The sequence below is a fragment of the Bombyx mandarina genome, chromosome 11, assembly GCF_030267445.1.
Source record: "Bombyx mandarina strain Sakado chromosome 11, ASM3026744v2".
NCBI classification, from domain to species: domain Eukaryota; kingdom Metazoa; phylum Arthropoda; class Insecta; order Lepidoptera; family Bombycidae; genus Bombyx; species Bombyx mandarina.
In genome coordinates this window covers 10,328,054-10,350,219 of record NC_143218.1, presented here as the reverse complement: position 1 = coordinate 10,350,219, position 22,166 = coordinate 10,328,054, and the positions used below count along the sequence as shown (strand labels likewise).

The window sequence follows — 22,166 nt, the reverse complement described above, 5'->3', positions numbered from 1 at the left end:
TGTTACCGTGTTGGCAATATTAACATTTTCTACAATTCAATGTGCGTTACATGTCAATGATCTCGGGACACTAAGATTTTTCTTTTGAATCTAAATGTTGTAGCCCTTCTTTTAGAAAATGGTTTGTTTATTTTTTACTTTTGAGCCAAAATATCACGGGTTTTGTTGGACGATAAACATTTACGATTGATATCCAATATCAAACTTGATATCCAAGATAAACCGTCCGTTTCTTGGTCGCTTAGGTGGAAGAATAGTTTAATGGTGTAAGCTTATTTACGACACCGTTAATGATCAATTTAAATGTATATTTGGAATGATTTTAGCGATGGCAACTTCAAAGTGATTACACGTGTGTACTTTAGGTACTAAAAAAATATTGGATCTTAAAATATGATCGAACAGATCATAACAATTCGTCAAGTTTGAAAACGAACTATACATTTATTGTACCAGAATTCATAATTTCTGTGTTTACTTACTCTAAATTACGTCATCTGAGGTTAATAACGGTAATGTAGACACAGAGCTCGCTTAAACAACAATTAGTAAGGGACAAACTATGCCGATAACAACGTGGTTTAAATAGTTATTGTTCTAATTGTAATTAGCTTTAATATTAAACATGATTATTTTAGTTAGGGGCATCATTCATAGCCGATAGTATACTTCAAATAGCGCACGTTGGAAAAATGCGATGTAGTATTAATTTTATTAGTAGGTACCTATTTGCAATATTGAAAACTGCAACAGTATCTATATTACCCGTAAATCGGTCGTATATATATATAATATATATAAAGGTTGAATTTGATACAAGAAAAAAATTAAATAATATAGTTGAAATTTTATTAAAATTATAAAAAAACCCCGACCTTGAAGGATTAACGAATACCGAATGTGTAGTAAAAAAATACCCCATTATGGAATCTAATTGATAGAGCGTTGTTGATAAATCTGACAGTATTGTTTCCATAACAAATTGTTCTGTAGGAACGTCTAAGCAATAATACAACGTGTAAATAAATATTGCTCAAGTTTAACGTTATTATTAGAACAAATAGGAAAACTACACAGTCGAGTCGGACTGATACCCTCTGACCGATGACATATCCACGTTGTTGTCACATTTATGTAAAATTATATTTCTCGGCACCAGAAATATAACGTGTTTTTTTTTTGCAAACATCGCTCATGAATTGAGTTTTTAGTTTTTTTCGTTTAAAATTTCTTAAAAATAACTTATCCTATTATAAAATGGTAGCATAAATGCCAGAACACTTAGCATGACACATGAGCTCAAATTCTTAATTGTGTTGTTTAATGATTAATCCCATATATTTAGTCAGAACACACGGCTGTTTCACGGCAGAAATATGGGGATGGCAATACGTACACGTGTAAAATGTTATAAATATTATATCAAGTCGTATGCCTATCGAATTATTATACCTGTTTCAACCTTGTACCGTAACAAGTGCAACAATATAATAAAATGTTAGATAACAACGGAAAGTAAACATTATTAATGATATAACTATTTAAAGCACGTAATATTGTTTAATATTATCAAGAAGTCGTTTTCCTAGAATGCGAGTCAATTTGGATTGTATGTCATTAAAGTTCTGGTCACGTGGCAAAATATAGAACGGAATATATAGTATTGATGTGATTTACTCATCTCGGCCTTCAGTGTAACCATTGTACGAAATAGCATAATAGTGCAGACCCTGTGAAGGAAGAAATACGAAATTATAATAACGAATTCATAGATGTAGGTGTATTAGGTATGTTATTTTTCTGCTCGGGATAATTTATACAATCTTAAAAGTTGTTTCTAGATAGAAGATTCTAGAATTTCAATTTTTTTATTAATACTTGTGACCACTATTCATGCGTGGTTGTCATAAAGCAAATAGTGTATCAAAATATTCAGTTATATTGATAGTGCTATGCTTGAAACCTTCCCCCAAAGTGCAAACTACAACTATAGGCAGTTTTAAATCAACTAGAGGTCACGCAGTAGTCGAAATTCAACTATAATTAATTGGAATTGTAAGTTTGTACACTATTATGATTGTATTTTATAGTTCTATAATCACAAATTTCGCCAAGACTACACTATAAAAAATATTAATAAAGACAAACAATATTTAATCTATTCTCAATTTGACAACAGACGTCAAGAACAAAAGTTTGACAATAAATAGTATGCATGCGTGTGTGCGTCAAATACATGGTATGTAGTGTGTGTAATGTTTTCTTTATTGATTTAATGTATCTTTTATGCATTATTTTAAAAAAATATTAGCATTGTGCACTTCTTCTCTATATTCTCTATAAGTGAGGAAAATCTCATACTCCTCCGTCCGCGCAATTTTCGTAAAAAGGGATACAAAGTTTTTGCTTCACGTATTAATATATAGATAAGATAAATGAAGGTGTATATTGAGCAAGCTACGTAATTCGAACTACGACTCGTATTAACAATTTAGTAGGAAAAAAAGTATTTTACATGTGGTCCCATACTGACAGCACATGTGTAAGTCTTGGAGCGTAATCATTAATGTACATGATCTTACAAGACTATTAAGTTTAGTAATTTTATTAACCAGAACATACGGGTGCGTGACGCTGACCATTTCAAACTACTTCGACTATCCCATCTTCTCTATGAATTGGCAATATCGTTGTCTTTTTAACTTGACCTTCCCGTAAATTAATACTCTGATTTTCCATTCCAACGCCTTAGACTAATGAAGAGTGACGTTAGCGGTCATAACCGGTTTTAACTGTAAACTAAATCACACTACAAATTGGGTACATGTTGTTTCGACACTAAATATTACGAAGATGATAAACGGAACTTGAGCTAGAAAATGTTCCCAATCTTAAGGCATAATCTAATCAGCTCACTGAGTTTCTCGCCGGATCTTCTCACTAGGTCGCGGTTCCGATCCGTTGGTAGATTCTGCGTAACAATGCTCTCGCTGGAGCTATCGTTAGCAAGTTCTCTCAGGTTGAGCCCGTGAGCTCACCTACACGTTCGGACGTAGTTTTTTTTTTTTTTATTGCCTTTGTAGGCAGACGGTCATACGGCCCACCTGATGGTGAGTGGTTACCGTCGCCCATGGACTTCAGCAATGCCAGGGGCAGAGCCAAGCCGCTGCCTACCGCTTAATACTCTCCACAAGCCTCGTTTGAAGAAGGACATGTCATAGTGCTCGGGAAACACCGTGGAGGGGAGCTCATTCCATAGTTGGAATAGCACCTTAAGTTACCAGCGAATAAGTAGGGAAAAACAAGGCTAAACCCAATTTCCTATTGCACCCGCTCACATTAACGTAAAGCCTTCATACTTGGCAGCGAGCTTGAGGTGTTAATATTGATGGTCTTTTTGTATTAATCGATTTTTTAATGATTTAAAAACTGATGAAATTAAAAAAAAAAACGTTACTTAAATCTTGAAGCATTATCTGTTTAAATTATATTTGTATAATTCGCTAATAATGTGCAACTGAGCTTGATTGTTTGGGGTGCTTTAATGTGCCGTTTTCAATAAAAATCAAACACGTGAAAAAGAAGAATAAATTTTGATATTCGATGCTTCTCAGTCCTTATTAATAATAATTATCACCTCATTTTTTGGTATTTTTTTGTGATTAATTTTAGAGTACTCTCTCGTACATCCAAGCAGCCTAGTAGTGATCTAGGTCTTGTTCATTTGCTATTAGACAATGCTTTAGATTGTTGCCGATCATTCTCTCTCGTGCCCGTGATAGTAACATGCTTATAAAATTAAAGTAGAACGATTTGTTTTGAATGCTGCGAAAAGCGTCGAGATAAACTTTTACAGCTGTGTTATATATCGCACTTTTATCTGTATTTTGAGAACGAGTAGCAGGGGTCAGGCTATTACATTAATTTAATAAAAATACATAAATAACACGTTGAGCTGTGCGATAAGTTTAATAATTAATATTTATATTTTATTTTGCAATCGTTTCGCTCGTTTGACATCTTAAAAATATAATATATTATTGTTTGACAAGTAAAAAACACGCACGGCAAATCGAACTAATAATTAATTTTATCTTTTTTTTATCCTGTTGATGCTGATGTGAGTATTAGAGCGAAGTTATAAAATTATTGCATTGACGCCCATTAACGAGTGAGCAAATTTTCGATTTATTCGGTTCTTGAAGTCCTTGGAAATGATGCTCAAATATTCTTATTCACACAAACAAACATACACAAATACCCAGCTAATAAAAACGTGTTAACACGTTAAATGAGATAACAGGGTCGACAATTATTTTATTACAAGCTGAGTCCCGTGATGTTACCCGCGGCTATTTTCGTACCGCGGGTGACGTCGCGGGGCGACGCTAGCGTAAAAGAAGTAGCCTAAGTTACTCCTTATATCATCAGCTACCTGTCAGTGACAGTCCCGTCAAAATCGGTGCAGCCGTTCTAGAGATTAGCCGGATTAAACAGACAGACAGACAAAAATTAAAAAAAATGTTATTTTGGTATATGTAGGTACTGTGTATACATACTTACGCATTTAGTAAAAAGTGTTTATTTTATTATTACAAACAGACACTCCAATTTTATTTATTTGTATAGATTGAAGCAAAAAAATATATGTTCAGTACAGAAAAATGAGTAGAAATTTTAATCCGATATATTATAACAAGATTAATAGAACGTGCTGAAAAACTGAATTAAAACCGAAACAGAATGAAAAAAAATTCTCCATCTTTGAACAGGAAATATCATAAAACATTCATGAGATTAAAAGATTAAAAACTGTACAATAATGAACAAGTACATAGCAGTCTTTGCAAATAAAAACAATAGCATTTTTGATAGATTGTTTTATCGTTCATCCTTACAAAATTTGTCGAATGTTAATAATGACATTATAAGTAATTCACTTTACGGCGATTTTAGATAGAGTATTTTATTTTTTATTTTTACGAATTAAATCTCTAGTCGTAAATACGTAAACATTAAAATACTATGTAGGTAGAATTATGTGTTGTCTATGTAATTTACTACCCTTAAAATTATTTCGCCTATCTATAGCTATAAAGCCAAAAATCAATTCGTTCGTCAATTCGTTTTAAAAATCAATTCGCGATCGTCATCAAGTATTAAGATTTGACTTCACCTTGTTTGTCTTATACATATATACATAACTATTATTATCAACAGTACGATATTCGACTGATATGCTATTCAATATTGAACCTTCAGAAACAAAACCTTGATTATTAAAAAGAAATGCACTCAATTATGTTCGCGATCATAACTTTTCGTCACGAGTATCCTATCCCTGTAAAAATAAAAAACTAAAATAATTCTTTCGTTCGTATTTACCTTGATAGATATATAATCTATCCTTGAATAAAGTATTTGTTCAGTCGATTAAAACTTCTGTAATCTGCTATTATAGCGCATATATTTAAAATACATTGTTATTGAAGCTAATTCTCATATTGCAGGCGATATGTCCAGGAATTAATGGCCTATCCAACAAATTTTCAAAATTACTGATAACAAGAACTATAAATACTAAAATCTTCCACGTATTACTAATAGTACTAGACCACGAAAAAAAATACAATGAAATGTAAAACTTTCCGACGCACGGCGTCGCTGCAATATAAATATGTACGGTTTTCTATTTTTAAAACATATAACAACAACAAAATACATAAGTTATTTTATATCAACGACGTTTATTCAATAAAGAGGCATTTGCCAGAAAACCGACGTCCATTGCAAAGAAAATAAAGAGATACCGGCATAAATCGAACTGTCGCGCACGCACACATTCGTAAGTACATGTCGCGTCGAGATCAGCGAGTGTGGGATGTGTTATCAACCAACTACCGCCTACACGTAACATCAAATGCTATCAGCTGCATTATAACGATAATACACTAGTGCCTATATTATAGGACATTTGTGATACGAGCAAGGTTTATTATTATTGTTATTATATACAAAGTTTTTATTCTCGAATTTTTATGAATTTCGGTAAATACTGAAAACCACGGGCCTAAGCCAAGTGCAGTTCATTTTCAGTTTTAATTTCGTCTGATGTCTGATTTCCGAACAATCCGGCACGTATTTAAAAATGTGGCTTTTTGCATGCTAAAAAAAGTAGTAAGTACTTTGGTATGAGTCCAGTGCTGGAAAGCACCAGCGGTACGATATATACTTTATTAATTTTTCAAACCCTAGTAATTTCTTCCTGTAATTTTGTATATTTATGTATTTTTTCATTTATTGTTTTCTGCATATCATGCGTATTAGGAACTGCTATGTCTATTAAATGCACTACTTTATTTATTTTACCAATTATTATTATTAAATTAAATAATAAATTTAATTTAATTTTTATAATAGGAATCCTATCATTAAACAATATAACATTCTTTAACATTTCTCGAATGATATCCGTTAGGAATAATATTTTTCATAATTCCTAAATACTGGAAGTTGACTTTCTTTTAATAAAGCAAATTTGCCTTTATTTGTGTCCCTAAGCGTGAAGCTGCTGCTTAATTGAATGTGTTAAAAAATTTAATCTAAGTGTTCAAATAGTTTCTGATTCAAATAACTTAAGACTTACGAAGTGTGGATAGGGGGTGATTAAAGAAATTGGTTTATTGCTGCTAAAAAACTCTAAAAATAATTTACTCCGTTTTTCAAACAGTTCATTTTATTTGTTTACTCCCGTAATATACAAATTATATATTACTAGCTGACCCGGCAGACTTCGTAGTGCCTCAATCGATAAATAAAAGACACATCAAAGGAAAAACAAAATTGTTTGTTTTTATATAATTCCGAGCTTTTTTATATTTTCTCACCTTTCAAACCTTCCCTGGACTTCCACGAATAATTGAAGACCAAAATTTGCCAAATCGGTCCAGCCGTTCTCGAGTTTTAGCGAGACTAACGAACAGCAATTCATTTTTATATATGTATAGAGATTTTAGAGTACAGTTTTGTTTCATCATCGCCTCGTTAACCAGATCTTAATACCTATACTCAAATAAACATATATGAGTGTTTTCGACTTTTCGTTTCTCCAATGATCGACTCAAATTGCAAACCTTGAGCCAATTTTCCGTAAATACGTATTGTAACCTACTTTGAAAGCAATACAGTAAAATGATTCGATTTATTTAATATCTATACAAGCTGCGAATTCCAACAAAATGATAGAATTAAAAAAAGAAAAAAAGTTAAGTTGTAAAGAAATAGTGATCCTTCTCATTACTATACTTCTGAAGATACAGTTCATTCAGTAATGCTGCGAAATAAGACAAAACTAATTTATGTTTCGGCTTAGAATAAGATGTCATCAAAACACACTTATAATGTAAATAAGTAAAAGAAAATAAATATGAATATCATCATGGGAATATTAATTAATTCCAATTAGTGTTTTGTCACGCGTTGCTGAATTTATTAATGACCAGGAGCGCCTTCATTGTATACATATAATGAATTTAACCATGACTTACAAAAACATTGAGCCTTTTACCAAACCAAATTTGAGCACATATGTTCTAGTCACTACTTGCTGAATTGAAAACAAAGATGGCTAATAAATTTTCATAATTACGAACTTCAATGTTGGTAAAATTCTTGAAATAAAATGATAAATAAAAATTATGACAAATGAAGATTACCTAAAGTTCAAGCTTATTCAATAAGAACTGCACAACAAATGTAACAATTATAATTTATCAATAAACTTTGATAACGATTTTTAAATTATAAACCCTATTAAAAGAATTGTCAATGAGGAAATAGTTGTAATTTATACCTACATAATACACAAATAGTTGCTGCATGTAAAAATAATTTCCTCATCACACTTTATTATTCCTAGGGAAATATTATTATAAATTAAATTGAAATCTAATAACGGTATAAAAAACAATTAATGCAATTTTTTTTCATAGATTCCTAAAAGGATCTATCTATTCGCAGCGGTTGTCATTCTTTTTTACTGACATGCGAGCGTAATTCGAATTGTATTCACGGTTGCTCACAATTGGCAGTCCATTAGGAATTTGGCGATGTCGAAAACTGTTATATTCTCCGCGTTAAACCTTCGGAGACTTCGGCGTAATGTGTCAAGATAGGCGTTAGTATTTAGATTGGGCTTGCACGGGCCCGACTGCCTATTTAACTCTAAAGAAAACCATTAACTTAGTCTAAAGTTAGTCTAAAATAAAATCATCACCCAACTCAAATCCACTAGATTGGCTGTTCGTGATCCGAAGGTGATGTAAGATTTAGATCAAGAATAGCTCAAAAGATACAATTGCGTTGTTAAAATTTACAAGGCGTTGGGTTTGTTCTCATCATTGGCTATTTCTGGTGTTCGTAAAACAATGCGGTTCGTGCAGTAATTTGCATCTCAATATATGTATTATACAAACGGACATTGTTGTGTTATGAATATGTTAAGGGAGTGTGTTTATCAACAACGCCCTTACAAACGAATTGTACTTTGGTTTTGTTCTTTAAACAATTATTATTGAATTCACAATGTTAGTCGGTGTGCATTTGTGTATCAAACAACAAACAACCGTGACTGGAAGTTACATATTCGATTATTTTTTTTGTACGTTTCATTCAGCTGACAAATTACATTTGGAGGTTAAATATCTAGAACATTCCTTAATTATCTATGAATAAGAAATCTGTTAAGTATTCGGAATGTTAGGAAAAACCAATTTGCGATAATCAATACGCGAAAACCGAATGAAAAAATTAAGTATTATATTCGATGTTAATTGCTTTGTTAAATTAATTCTATTAATATTCTTTGTATCGTTGCAAGCTGTAGTTATAGGTACCACGATACTGCCTATTTCTATTGCCAATCAACGTTTACGTTATGGTTAATAGTGCCCGGTTTATCCTTACCGTTCATTCGCCCATTTCAACCAAAGAGTATTTATTTTTCTTGAATATTTAATTTTCATTCTTATTAAGAATCCTTTTGCAACATTTTTGCAACTTTACAGGAGAGTCATTCGAAGTTTAAAATTTGGAAAAAAATATTATATTATAACAAAAAAAATCCTCAGCTATTTGAATGGAGTAAAGTTCATTAAAGTTCAATTAATAACATAGAACTGTTGATGCTAATACCAAATAAAACGCACCTTTAATTATAAATATAAATATCTCTTAAACCAAATATCATTTAACCCCTCGATATACATTTTATGTAAGCAGTGTGACCCGTAAAATTGTTTTTCTTTTACGTAAAGCTGTTTACTTATTTATGCTAGACTTGTTCCCTTTGATTTATCAGGAACGCGGTTGATGGACGTTGTTGACCCATCTCAAAGAAACTAAACTTGCCTAAAAATGGAAATTACCTCCTTGTTCTTGAATATTTTCTTTTTGGGTACGCACCACGCATACGGACACGGTGATCTAATTACTTAAGCTTACTGGTGGTAGGACCTCTTGTGAGACCGCACGGGTAGGTACCACCACCCCGCCTATTTCTGCCGTGTAGCAGTAATGCGTTTCGGTTTGAAAGGTGATTCAGCCGTTGTAACTATAATGAGACCTTAGAACACATATCTCAAGGTGGGTGGTGAGATTTACGTTGTCGATGTCTATCGGCTCCAGTAACCACTTAACACGGGGTGGGCTGTGAGCTCGTCCATCTATATATGCAATAAAAACATAGGTTGTATGAATTCTTGAATAGAACACACAAATTCTGTCTATTTATAATTTTTATCTTTACTGGAAGGTTTTTACTGTGACATTTTTATTCTGTATAGTGGCCCGGTTCCGCTTTTTCTGTGTTGTGACTACTGCTAGTTGTATGTGTATTTCTTGAAACTATGCGCGGGCCACCTATTGTACGCAGATGGTACTATTGTAACATAACATCAGATAGGGTGTGAGTTCGTTCACACGAAAAAAAGATAATTTGTTATAAACTTGTGCCTCTCAATCGTCGATATTGTTCTCGAATTGATAAATAAGTACATTGCAAAAGGCAACGACCTAGAATTCCCAACGTTCGCAGGCGTATTTACCAAGTCGCTAGTATATTCAAAGGAAATGAAACAAATGTACCAAAAACGCTAAAAAACATTAAGCTATCCGAGGTGCAAGTTCTTTTTTTATTGCCGTATAGGCAGACGAGCATACGGCCCACCTGATGGTGAGTGGTTACCGTCGCTCATGGACGTCAACAATGCCAGGGGCAGAGCCAAGCCGCTGCCTACCGTTTAATACTCTCCACAAAAATTTCTGTACTCCAGTAAGACAGACACTAGCTATCGTTTCGCAAACGTAAACCTGTGTGCTTAGTGCGAGTTTTTATAACGTTTTCGATAGCGTAAAAGTTAACTCATATTTGTATGGAATGGGATCGTTTGCCCACGTTTGCCGCTAGGGGCGCTGTTCCAACTGCATACAAAATTGGACTAACTTTTACGCCCTCGAGAACGTTAAAAAACTCGCACTAAGCACACAGAACGAAGATGCGAAAGTGATTGAATATAAGAATCGTTTGGATTAAGTAACCAGTGGCGGTGATCGTCTAATGAATGGGCCGGTCGTCCGTGCCGGTTACGTAACGGCTTTCGCGATACACTGTGCAGCAGAACTTGTGAAACAACACTTATGCAAGAAATACGCTGTACGCAAATACCTCTTGCATACAGTAACATCGTGCTAATGCATTGCGTCGCCCATGTGCAACTTATTGGACAAACTACCCGTACACACATGCACTTGGCATTGTCACAATTATTCCTGGAATAATTGCGATATTATGTCATGCAAGTTTTATTGATAAGCCGCTATTTCTAAGTTTCATAGAAAATATTTTAAAATATGTATTATTTGTTGTTGCACATAAAATTATTACGTACGTAACTATTATTGTTATCAATTGACTTATAATAGAATTATTTCTGTAATGTTTCATATATAAATATTTTTTTAGTTTTTTTTTTAAATCTTTTTTCGATCGTATCAATCTTCATTACAATTGTAAATGACAACCAACTCTTTAAGCTCTATTGTGTTTTCCTTACTAGGTGAACCTTTCGGTAATCATTTATGTAATCTTCTGTTATCGTATCGTCCGTACACAAGTCTCACTGAAATGGCACGTGTAAAATGTTAGACGAAAAACGCTTTTGAAATAATATATGTAATATATTCAATTAACGTACATTTTTATTCACTTAAAATTATCGCGCATCAATTAAATTAAAGATACAAACAAAAATCGTTACCTAAATCTTATCCTTTGTTATTTATTACATACATTCAGATTGTAGTATTTGTTTCATAAAAGTGTATTTACGCAAATGGCTTACGATGATAATACAGAAACATATTATGCGATAATGAAAAGAAAGATTATAATCGGTTACTCGAGAATTCTGTTTGCTGTGAAGTTAGTAATGATAAAGTACGAGTATGTGAAATATATTTCAATTTCGGTCTGATAATAATTAGTTGGTTAGATTTTTATGAATCAAAATTATTGTTAAATTATTACTAAATCTATACTAATACATATATAAATCTGCAGTGGTTTTTACGGATGTTCCGTTATAACTACTGAACAATGCATCCGATTGACTTGAAACTTGGTATCCATGTAAAAAATACATGTACTTAATGGATAGGTTATATTTATATGAGTGTTGAGCTCCCTAATAATAAGTTAACTTATACGATTAACAGAAACATTAGAGGGATTGGAATAGGTTACGATTTAAATAATTTTTAATAGTACAATCTATTAAAACTTTAAATGAAAGTCATTTTGTTTGACCTATTGATTTAAATAAATAATGATTCAAAGAACTAATAAGATATTACCCTACAATTAACAAAAGGTATACTAATGCGAAGAATTTCAGTTTGGGTGACATTCCTTAGATTCCTTCCATGAATTCGCTTAATTTAATGTCAATGTAATAATATCAATACGTAATATATAATATGTAATAAAGTCAAGATAATTTATTAAAAAAAGTAAATGTGTCTCTATCGAAATATTACGAAACTATAATGGATTCAACTCCGACCTTAGAAAGACTCTTTTGCATAACTTGTTCAATGAATATGCGATACTTTATTCAAACAGTCTCTATTTTATAATTAATTGCAAACAGAGTTTACATTACATTTATGTTTGCAACATTAAACAAAGTTTTTTCTTTTTTTCTTTAGCGCACAGTATGTTTTGCTTTCTGTCTAAATGTTTTACATCGAAATATATTATATTTTTTTATATATATTTAAACATATATCGATGCATATCATTTCTAGCCGTCATAGTACAAGGAATCCAGATTTGAAGCCAGATAATCGTTTATAATTTGTTCAATTTTAATTTATAAGTTTCACGTCCAGATTTTTATTTGTCATTATCTCATTGCATTAATAGAATATATGTAGGTCTAAGACATTGGTTTTGTCTTAGACTTTCTCATACAATGTTATAATATAATATTACATGTTTCCCAAGTTTCGGGGAAACATTAAAAAGGAAATGAGTAAAAACTGATGTTTTTGTTAATACTAATAAAATGCGTAAAAACATTTACTTTTTACTGATAGTCAGTAAGCATCGATCTAACTGGAAAAGCCTCCGGGTCACCAGTAATCCTTCAATCATAAAAAAAGAGCTGTAGAAAAGGGCAACGTAGTAAATAAGATCTTGAATTTAAAAATTATTTAAACTGAAATTGTATTCCTTAAGATCATGTTAAATGTTTTTTTTTGTTTTACATCGATACTGCATTTGTCAAAGATTGGTGTCTGATATTTTTAACAACGTTACAAACGGTTAGTTTTAACAACAAACAAAAACAAATAACCTTTTTTGTTCAACCACTTTAATGACAACGGTTGTAAACTAGTATAATCTTTCGGAAAAACATCTATCGTAGCTTATCTCAAAAGCGATGAAGTATGCCGTAATGCTCTTAAATCCCCGCTTCACAGTTGAATCAAGTAAGAAAATCCGTGGATATGTAACAATGAAACATTTCTGAATGTTATCAATTCGCAAAATGGTTTCCAACATGAATGTTAATACGTTAGGCCGTGTACACGACGGAGGTATGTGTGGAGGATGTAACATAAGGCTGCTTTCACGGTTAGTGGACGGTAGTGTTGATGTGGCGATAGCAGCGGCCTTGCGGCGCGGTCGACTGCGGCGCCCCGCACCGCGCCGCACGTGGCTGTATGCGGTGACGTCACACTCGCACGCACCACACTACGTTCAAGTTCAATGCTGACTATTAATTTCAGCGTACCTCAGCACCACCACACACCCGCCACAACAGGTACATCAAGCGACTCGCAACACGACAAGGACGTATATTGACTCGTTGAAGACAGATAAAAAGGAAATTAAGCGATGTACCGAATTTGAAGGTTATAACGTAACCTCGAAATTTTAAACGCCTGTTATCGCGTATTATAATATTTTTTTGATAAACAAACACGTGGATTCTCGAGCTATTTCAGATTCATAAATGTTTTTTTTTTCATAATACATTTTGATCGTCCGTGATGCAACGTCTTTTTGCTTTTGTTTTTCAAAAGTAGTGTTATTCATGGTACATTAACGGACAGACTTTTGCAACTTTGTTTTAGTTCTAGATCGGTCACGGTTATTTCGTTGGATACCTTGGTTTTTGTAATCTACAGTTACCTCTTAAAACCTCTCCTTTGTTTTGTTAAATTAAAAAAGCTTAATCACTAATTAAAATTAAGGCCGTCAGCGCAAAAGTGGCCTAACCCACAATTTTTTATATTCAAGCTTATATGTATGTATATTGGAGTTTATTTAAAATATAATAAATTTTGATGCAAAACCGGCCTATCCATGGTTTCACCCATAGATAACAGATGCTTTGTAAACATTATTTTTGCGCGTATTGTTTTTTTGCCTACTGAAATTCAAATTCATGAAAATTTAAACCTAATTGCCTCCATACTAACTATGGTAAGCTTAAGCCAATTTTGCGCTGACGGCTTCAATTATCTTCTGTATCCAGAGGGTCTAATGGTACACAAGTCGATTTTACTAGGAGAAAGATGTTTACGAATATTCGTAAATATTACCAATCCGAACCATCAAGAATGTTTCTAAGAAGCATTATGAAAACAGCCTCGGATCCATTGATCGAGGGTTCCGTGAAGAACTCGTGCTGGAATATCAACATTACGCCAAAACATCACAAGCACGAATTCATTGTATCGAACCGTGGTATTATTGCCACTAAGTAGTAAACGATAAGCCCATTCCTTATCAAAGATTGCGAGTTGTAACATCGTCAGTTGGAATTATATCCGAATAGCTTTAATTATCATTAATAGAATCTTAAAAGAAGATTGCAATCAAGGAAAAGATTGTACCAATTGACGTAATTGGTTCATCGCATTGTATTTTTTTTTTTCTGTGGTAGGAGAGTGGGTGGAGCTCACGACCCACCTGATGTTAAGTGGTCAGCGGAGCCCATAGGCATCTACAACGTAAATGCCGCCACCTACCTACTTGAGATATGAGTTCTAAGGTGTCAGTTTTTACAGTACAACGGCAGCCTCACTAATTTGGAATAATCACTAATTTGGGATCTCGTCATCGTCTACGGATTTTTTTTGAATTTTTCTCCAATGTTTGTATCCGTAACAAACTTATTTTACAAATATCATAATTTTAGATGTGAAGTAATTAGGTGGCGATTTAATTAATTAAAGTTTTGGAAGTTGACTTAATGTCGATTAAGGTCACCTTTGATGTAATGTAAAACACAAACTTTACAAATTACCGGGAAAGATTTAAACATTACAATAGCCACACAATACTCAAGCCTCAAGGTGTTTTATTCAAACAGTCTTCATTGTTTATTACCTTCTATTTTAAGGTTTCATATTTCCCTGTCAAGATGATTCTTTTATTCGTCTACTGCAAATATACATAAGTAAAACAATTGAAACGCGTAGATGATAATTCAATTTAAAAAAAACATTATTTTGTCTTACTATTAAATATACTGGCCATCTAGTTTTCGTTATTTAAAAAAGTTAATGTTTAGTTAATAAAAAAGACTAGTACTTGGTGTCATAAGGTATTAAAGCCATATTAATTAACCACGGTTAAGTAGTATTTTAATCAACGTATTTATTGAAATAAGGGACAGTCTCTTGGACCCATAGTTTTCATCTAACTCTCTCTCTCTCTCTCTCTCTCTCCCTCTCTCTCTCTCTCTCTCTCCCTCTCTCTCTCTCTCTCTCTCCCTCTCTCTCTCTATTATATATATGTAGAACAGAATAATTCATGTCCGAAAGAAAATAAGAACCCATTGCGTTCGTTCTTAAAGAACAAGTCAAGAGCACACTGGCTGTGAATGCTGTTTTTTCACGCTAAAGTTAAAATTATGTACATACCTCATTACTTGAATTTCTGAGTAAACGTAAACCGTGAGCTGGCCGCCAACGCTGGCGCCTATCTCAAGCGAACTCGTCGGCTTTCTGTAAATAAAATAACTAAGCCAATTCTCGTTTTCGTTAACATCGTGAGAAGTTACATAAACACAGTACGGTCCTGTTAGTCTTTGTTTTTGAAGTGAAAACTTCTTTAGAATCGTTGTGATTTCAAACCGGATGCAACGGAAAAAACGACAGGTAAGAGACACAAATACAAAGAATGAGACAGAAATATACATACTATTTAATACAGCGCTATATGTGAGATTTTTAATACTAACGTGTGTATGAAAGCTCTTGTAGTGAATTTTAATTTAGGATTATACGTGAAATTAAAATATCAATTCACAGAGAGCGCTACCTTACAATTATTTACTAATGACAAAATTTTACATATACTTTAGACGTTTAGGATAATTGTATTTTCATTTTGGAAGGTTTCACTTCTACCTAGTGTGAATTGCACACTTTTTTTTTAAAAATCGAATAACAAACGGCGTACGTGACTGTCTCATATCTAGAATTCAAAGTTTATCATCAAAAATTACAATAAAAAAAGTTCACTTCATAAATTAACGATCATTGGTTTTATAGTAATAGTAATATGTATTTATTTTTTTAAGAACACGTGCAGATTAAAAATTAGTACGGTTCGAGTCTTTTAACTACCGAGGCTACCTTCGCAATTATCACAGAAGGTGTATCAAGCTATCTTGAATTGAGTATGACTGACTAGGTGGCGCATTAGTTAACGCCACTGATTGCTAGGCCGAGGGTCGCAAGTTCGATTCCCACATCCAGCAAACGTTCGAGTGACGTACAACTTCGTTTTTCTTTGTCTAAGTTTTTAAAATGTATATTTTGGGAGTCTGAACGACGGAGGGAAGATCTTCCACCGAGCGGATGATATTGCTCGGTAGACCGATGGTCCGAATGTTGTTGTTCGGAACTTATATATATGCGCTTTATCTTGAAAATGTCGTAAGCGAGATTCAGGCATCTGTCAATTATCTTGCGTTGTATGATGGCTACCCGCCACATATATTTCAACTTAAATTAGTATGCATATCAGTCTCCAATTTCCATAGTACAGGAAACCCTAGCTAGAGGCCAGATGACCGTCTGTGACTTGTCGCTTCATTTATTTTATATCTGTGTCCAGAAGTAGGCGTCTGCAGATCTATGTGATACTAAAGATATTTTATATTTCATAATCAACATGATTTTTATTTAAAACTAAACAGAAAAATAACATGTATAATAAAGTATATATGTTTGTCTGCAATTTATCTTATCTCCTCCAAAATACCAAAGACGAAAATTTTTCGACTTAACCTAAAAACCGCGTTTAACCCAGGAAGTTGCATGAACTGTGTTTATATGTATATAGATTAGTTATCTTTGTGGAAAAATTTGAGTTCATTACAGATAATGCCTTGCCTTTTTAATGTGTGCCGCATGAACAGGAATCATCGTCCTGCCCATTTCTGCCGCGACGCAGTTACGCTTTCCGCTTTTAATTATAGAATAGCCTTTTGAAACATACAATTCAGACTTCAATCTCATATCTCAAGCCGGATGGCGCATTCAACACGACCACTTAACATAGAAATGCACTAGTACAATAAAAAAATTAATAAAGTGTGTAAAATCATTTTACCCACGGTTCAAACGAAATCTTCAGATGTATTCTATCTCATTTACTCGTATGCCAAATCCTATAGAATCTATAGTAGACGTATATATGTCTCTTTGTAGCGTCGCTTCGTCGTTACTTTGTTCTTCTGAGCCGGCATCTTCAGTTCTGAAGGTCATCTCTAGTTTGATGGCTGTTCTCTCATCACTCATTGCACAGTTCCTTTCCACGTGCTTATATCTTCTATGGTCCTGAGTGCTTCAGGTATGGGGCATGCCGGTAGGTGATGCTATGACCAACGGGTAGATGAGAGATTGATTGTATAGGGCCTAGTTATTATGGAGATTTTCGAGACGACAATTTTTTTCGACCAGCAGTCCATGGGATGCGTAATATAAGTCTCCAACACCACATCTTGATTGCCTCGATTTTGGATCTATCTCTCTTAATATCGTACAAAAATCAATATGCTGCAACCAACCAAACTTTTGTGTTACGGGATATGTTACAATATTATTCGTTACCTGAATGTTATAAGTCACGGCGGTACTAAAGAGGTTTTCTCCTCAAAAAACTTTATCTAACGTCCGCTATATGATGGCAAAGTTTAATTACAAAATTAATTGCAATTGTTAAATAATATATCTGAATAATAAAAATACATAATATTATCATACCTAACCGTGGGGCTTCGTTGCACGTTTTTTACCCGAGTGATCGATTTTTATCAACTCAATTTGAAAACAAAGATAACATAAACATATAAACAACAAATCGACGACATCTGACCTATTACATCACCATATCACTTTAGTTGAATCTTCGCTAAATTAAACTGTTTAATCAGAGTTTTTATGGAATAAATCAAAATACTTTTACTCAACCTTGAACATATAATATTATTTGTACAGTTCTGATCGCTCGGACAATTGCTCCACGTATAAGCAGGTGACCTCGTCACGCGGCAGATTCGATTCACAAGGAACTCTAAAGAAAACGCCTACATATCGTTTGAGTGTTTACATAAAACTCAATCCATTCATCGGTAAAATATGCTGACGACTTGAAAGTATCTAAATAACTTACCCTATTCCGTACCGAATGTCCCATAGGGAGTTCTCTGAAGAATTGTTTGAGATTATACCTTCATCTCATTTTTACATATAACACATAGCTAGCTCTGGAATTCCCGTCCCAAACATTTCCTGAGAACTATGTATATCCTTCTTCAAACTGGTTAGCTGTAGGTACACCTATTGCTGATATCAATGAGCGACGGTAACCGCTGACCACAGGTTGTTCGCACCGTCTGCAGTCGAAGGTTAGTTTTTCTTTGAATAGAAGTCGGGACTTTATACGATTCCCATAGAGTAGAATGACGATGAGGCGATCGGGACGTATAGGGCATTTTCATTAGCATACAATCGCTAGTAACTCCAAGCTGCAGGTTAGTCACGTGGCCACTATGATCTGAGCATTTAGTATGCATGTGAGGCTCACGTTTGCTTACGAGTGTAACAATCAAGGACCGAATCTAAATAAAGAAGCAATAACTGTTCGCACGAGGTCAGCCTCGAGATATGTTTGCAAATATTATATTTGAAATAGGACAAGACTTGCACTGCGCCTACGTACCGCCATTGAAAATATACATACAGTCTCGGTGGCATTGTATTCTTATTTATATGTATATAGAATTTAGTAAGAAAAATAATAGAAACAAACAATTAGTCATTCAGCTTGGTTAAGGCAAATTAAAACATTATAAAATAACAATGTATTGTATTTTAAAAATTTATAAATTTCACGTCAAAATCATGCCTCATAATGCTAATAATCAATTCCAATATAAGCACTGTTTATTTAGTTATAAATAACGCGGAATATGTATCTCGCCAGTCTCTGGTTGCGAACGCTGTTACAATCAAACATATGTTTACTGTTCTATTTTAAAACAAGTTATATCATCGAAAAAACAAAACGCATCCTGATTGGAACGTGTCTCCTTTGTTTGTTGATTGTGTTTGAAATGAATTAGAAGGGAGTACGTGCATCGTTGGCAGCCCAGGGGAAAGCACTTGGCAGACTAATGTCCACAGACACGAGCGTAAAATAGATAACGCAGCAATGCTATTCTTAGATCAATACTAAGTAATAAGCTAAAATACTTGGCAAGCGCACTCGCATGTTTCATCTTTCAGGAATGTTCATTGTTAAGTCTTCTTTTTGAATAATATGAATATGGTTATTCAAATACAAATAAATTATTTAAATTAGGTGTCATTTAAAAAATGTATTTAAACATATCCGTGGTGGTAGGATATCTTGTGAGCCAGAACGGCTACCACCACCCAGCTTATTTTTGCCTTGAATTATTTGGGTATGAAGGTCAAGGCAACCGCTGTAATGTAAAACTGAGACTCAAAAACCATATCTCAAGATCGGAGGCGACATTTGGCATGGTCAACCCATCAAGAAATAAATTATTTTTACTAGTAATTCCAAAACTTTCCAAAACTAGTGATTCCGAAACTTGGTTTGTTCGCAAAGACTTCATAAAAAAACTTCAAGTACGAGGGCTGCACTAAAAGTATCGGGAATGGAATATTTCCACTGTTCCTCTCATATTAAAATCTTTTTAATTGAAAACTCCTTGGTTTTAAAAATCGAATACCATTTATTTATTTTAAAAAAGATTCTCGGTCTTGTCACGAGGTTTTGTCAAATTTGTTTAGTCGTTGAGAAAATGGAATTGACTCGAGAAAATTCAAGAGCGATGATTTATTATGACTTTCGAAGTGATTTAACACAAAAACAGTGTGTTGACCGGATGATTTCTGCATTTGGTGATGAAGCCCCATCCAAAACCACAACTTATCGCTGGTTTGCTGAGTTTTAACGTGGACGTGTCAAGCTCAGTGATGATCCCCGTCAAGGTCGTCCAAAAACTGCAGTCACCCAAGAAAACGTTGATGCTGTGCGTAAGGTGATTGAGGAAGATCGACATGTGACATACCGCGAAATTCAGGTAACTTTAGACATTGGCATGAGTCAAATACAAATAATCTTGCATGAACAATTAGGTGTAAAAAAGTTGTTTTCCCGATGGATGCCGCATTCGCTCTGTGAAGAGCAAAAAGCGGCTCGCGTTACTTGGTGCGTCAGAACTCTCGAAAGATTCCACGCAGGATCCTCAAATGCTGTATACAGCATTGTATCAGGTGACGAATCCTGGATATACGCGTACGAACCCGAAACAAAAAACCAGTCACGAGTTTGGGTGTTCAAAAATGAGTTAAAGCCAACAAAAATTGTTCGTTCACGGAGTGTTGCAAAAAAAATGGTGGCCACGTTTGTCTCCAAAACCGGCCATGTTACGACTATTCCTCTTGAGGGACAAAGAACGGTTAATGCAGAATGGTATGCTAGCATTTGTTTGCCACAGGTCGTTTCTGAACTCCGTAAAGAGAACTGCAACCACCGTATCATCCTCCATCACGACAATGCGAGTTCTCACACCGCGCACAGAACAAAAGAGTTTTTAGAGCAAGAAAGCATAGAATTATTAGACCATCCGCCGTATAGCCCCGACCTAAGCCCTAATGATTTCTATACTTTCCCTAAAATAAAGAATAAATTGCGTGGACAGAGATTTTCATCACCTGAAGAAGCTGTGGACGCCTACAAAACGGCCATTTTGGAGACTCCAACTTCCGAATGGAATGGTTGCTTCAATGATTGGTTCCATCGTATGGAAAAATGTGTCAAATTTCGCGGAGAATACTTCGAAAAGCAATAAATACATTTTTAAATAGTAATGTTGTGTCATTTCGTTAATTCCCGAAATTTTCAGTGCCGCCTAGGTATTTGTGAATAAATGCCTGCGTCAAATTTTGAAAATTTTTGGCCTAATACGATCACTAACAAAGAGCTGTGGAGGATTACCAAGCAGACACCAATGGAGAAGGAGATCCTTACGCGGAAGTGGCATTGGATTGGTCACATATTTTAGAAATACCCACTTATCCAAGACACCACTGACCTGGAAAGTGTCTGGCAAAAGGAACAGAGGCCGTCCCAGAACAACTTGGCGTCGCTGGGTGAAGCAGGAGCTGGGCGTCTTGGGCATGACGTGGGAGGAGCTAGAACAGATTGCCGAAGACCGATGTAAATGGAAGGATTTCATTCGTGCCCTACGCCCCAGAAGAGGGTAATAGGAAAGAAAGAGAGTGATTCCAAAAAATAGCCACAATCCTGACAAAAATCGGTGAAGCAAACGTAGAAAGATCGTCTTTTTTATTATTATCTTGAGTGACAACGAGTACGAAGAAGAAGATTTAGACTTGCTTGGTCTACTTGATCTATCAACAATTTGTAAGCTTTTTTTTGAGGAAGGATTGCCAATGGATTTCGCTAATTATGTACAGGTGACAGTTGAACATATTTAATCCGTGATCCGGTAGGCGTAATAGCTAAGCCGAATGCTGGATTATATAACAATTGTATAAACAAGTAGATAACGCGTTTTCAATATTGATTGTACGATGACAAAATTACAACGTATAGTAAAATTTCTTAATTAAATCGGTCATGATTGATTGTGGGCCTGCACGGTAGTACAGTCATACGCCGTCCGACTAATTCTACGTTTCCATTCAAAATATGAAGCAGTCGTTAAAAATACATACAACGACATTGAAACTTCGATCTCATATCTTAAGATACAGCGTGACATACGAATTTCGTGTCTATGGCCTGTGTTATATTTTTTTTGTTGCCCTTGTAGGCAGACGAGCATACAGCCCACCTGATGGTGAGTGGTTACCGTCGCCCATGAACTTCATCAATGCCAGGGGCAGAGCCAAACCGCTGCCTAAAATTACCTAACACTTAGTGACATTGACAACAAAAAAACCAAGCACGATTTAGTCTATGGAATAACCTAAAAGACGTTCTATTCTTTTCCATAATAGTCTTGTTTGGAAATAACGGACGT

At 34.3% G+C, this 22,166-nt stretch overlaps 1 protein-coding gene across 1 annotated transcript in view; it reads left to right on the top strand.

Annotated features, from left to right (window-relative positions):
- Atx-1 (Ataxin 1) overlaps positions 1-22,166 on the top strand; it is a 46,787-nt gene that overhangs the window by 914 nt on the left and 23,707 nt on the right. The gene's annotated exons all lie outside the window — the stretch shown is intronic.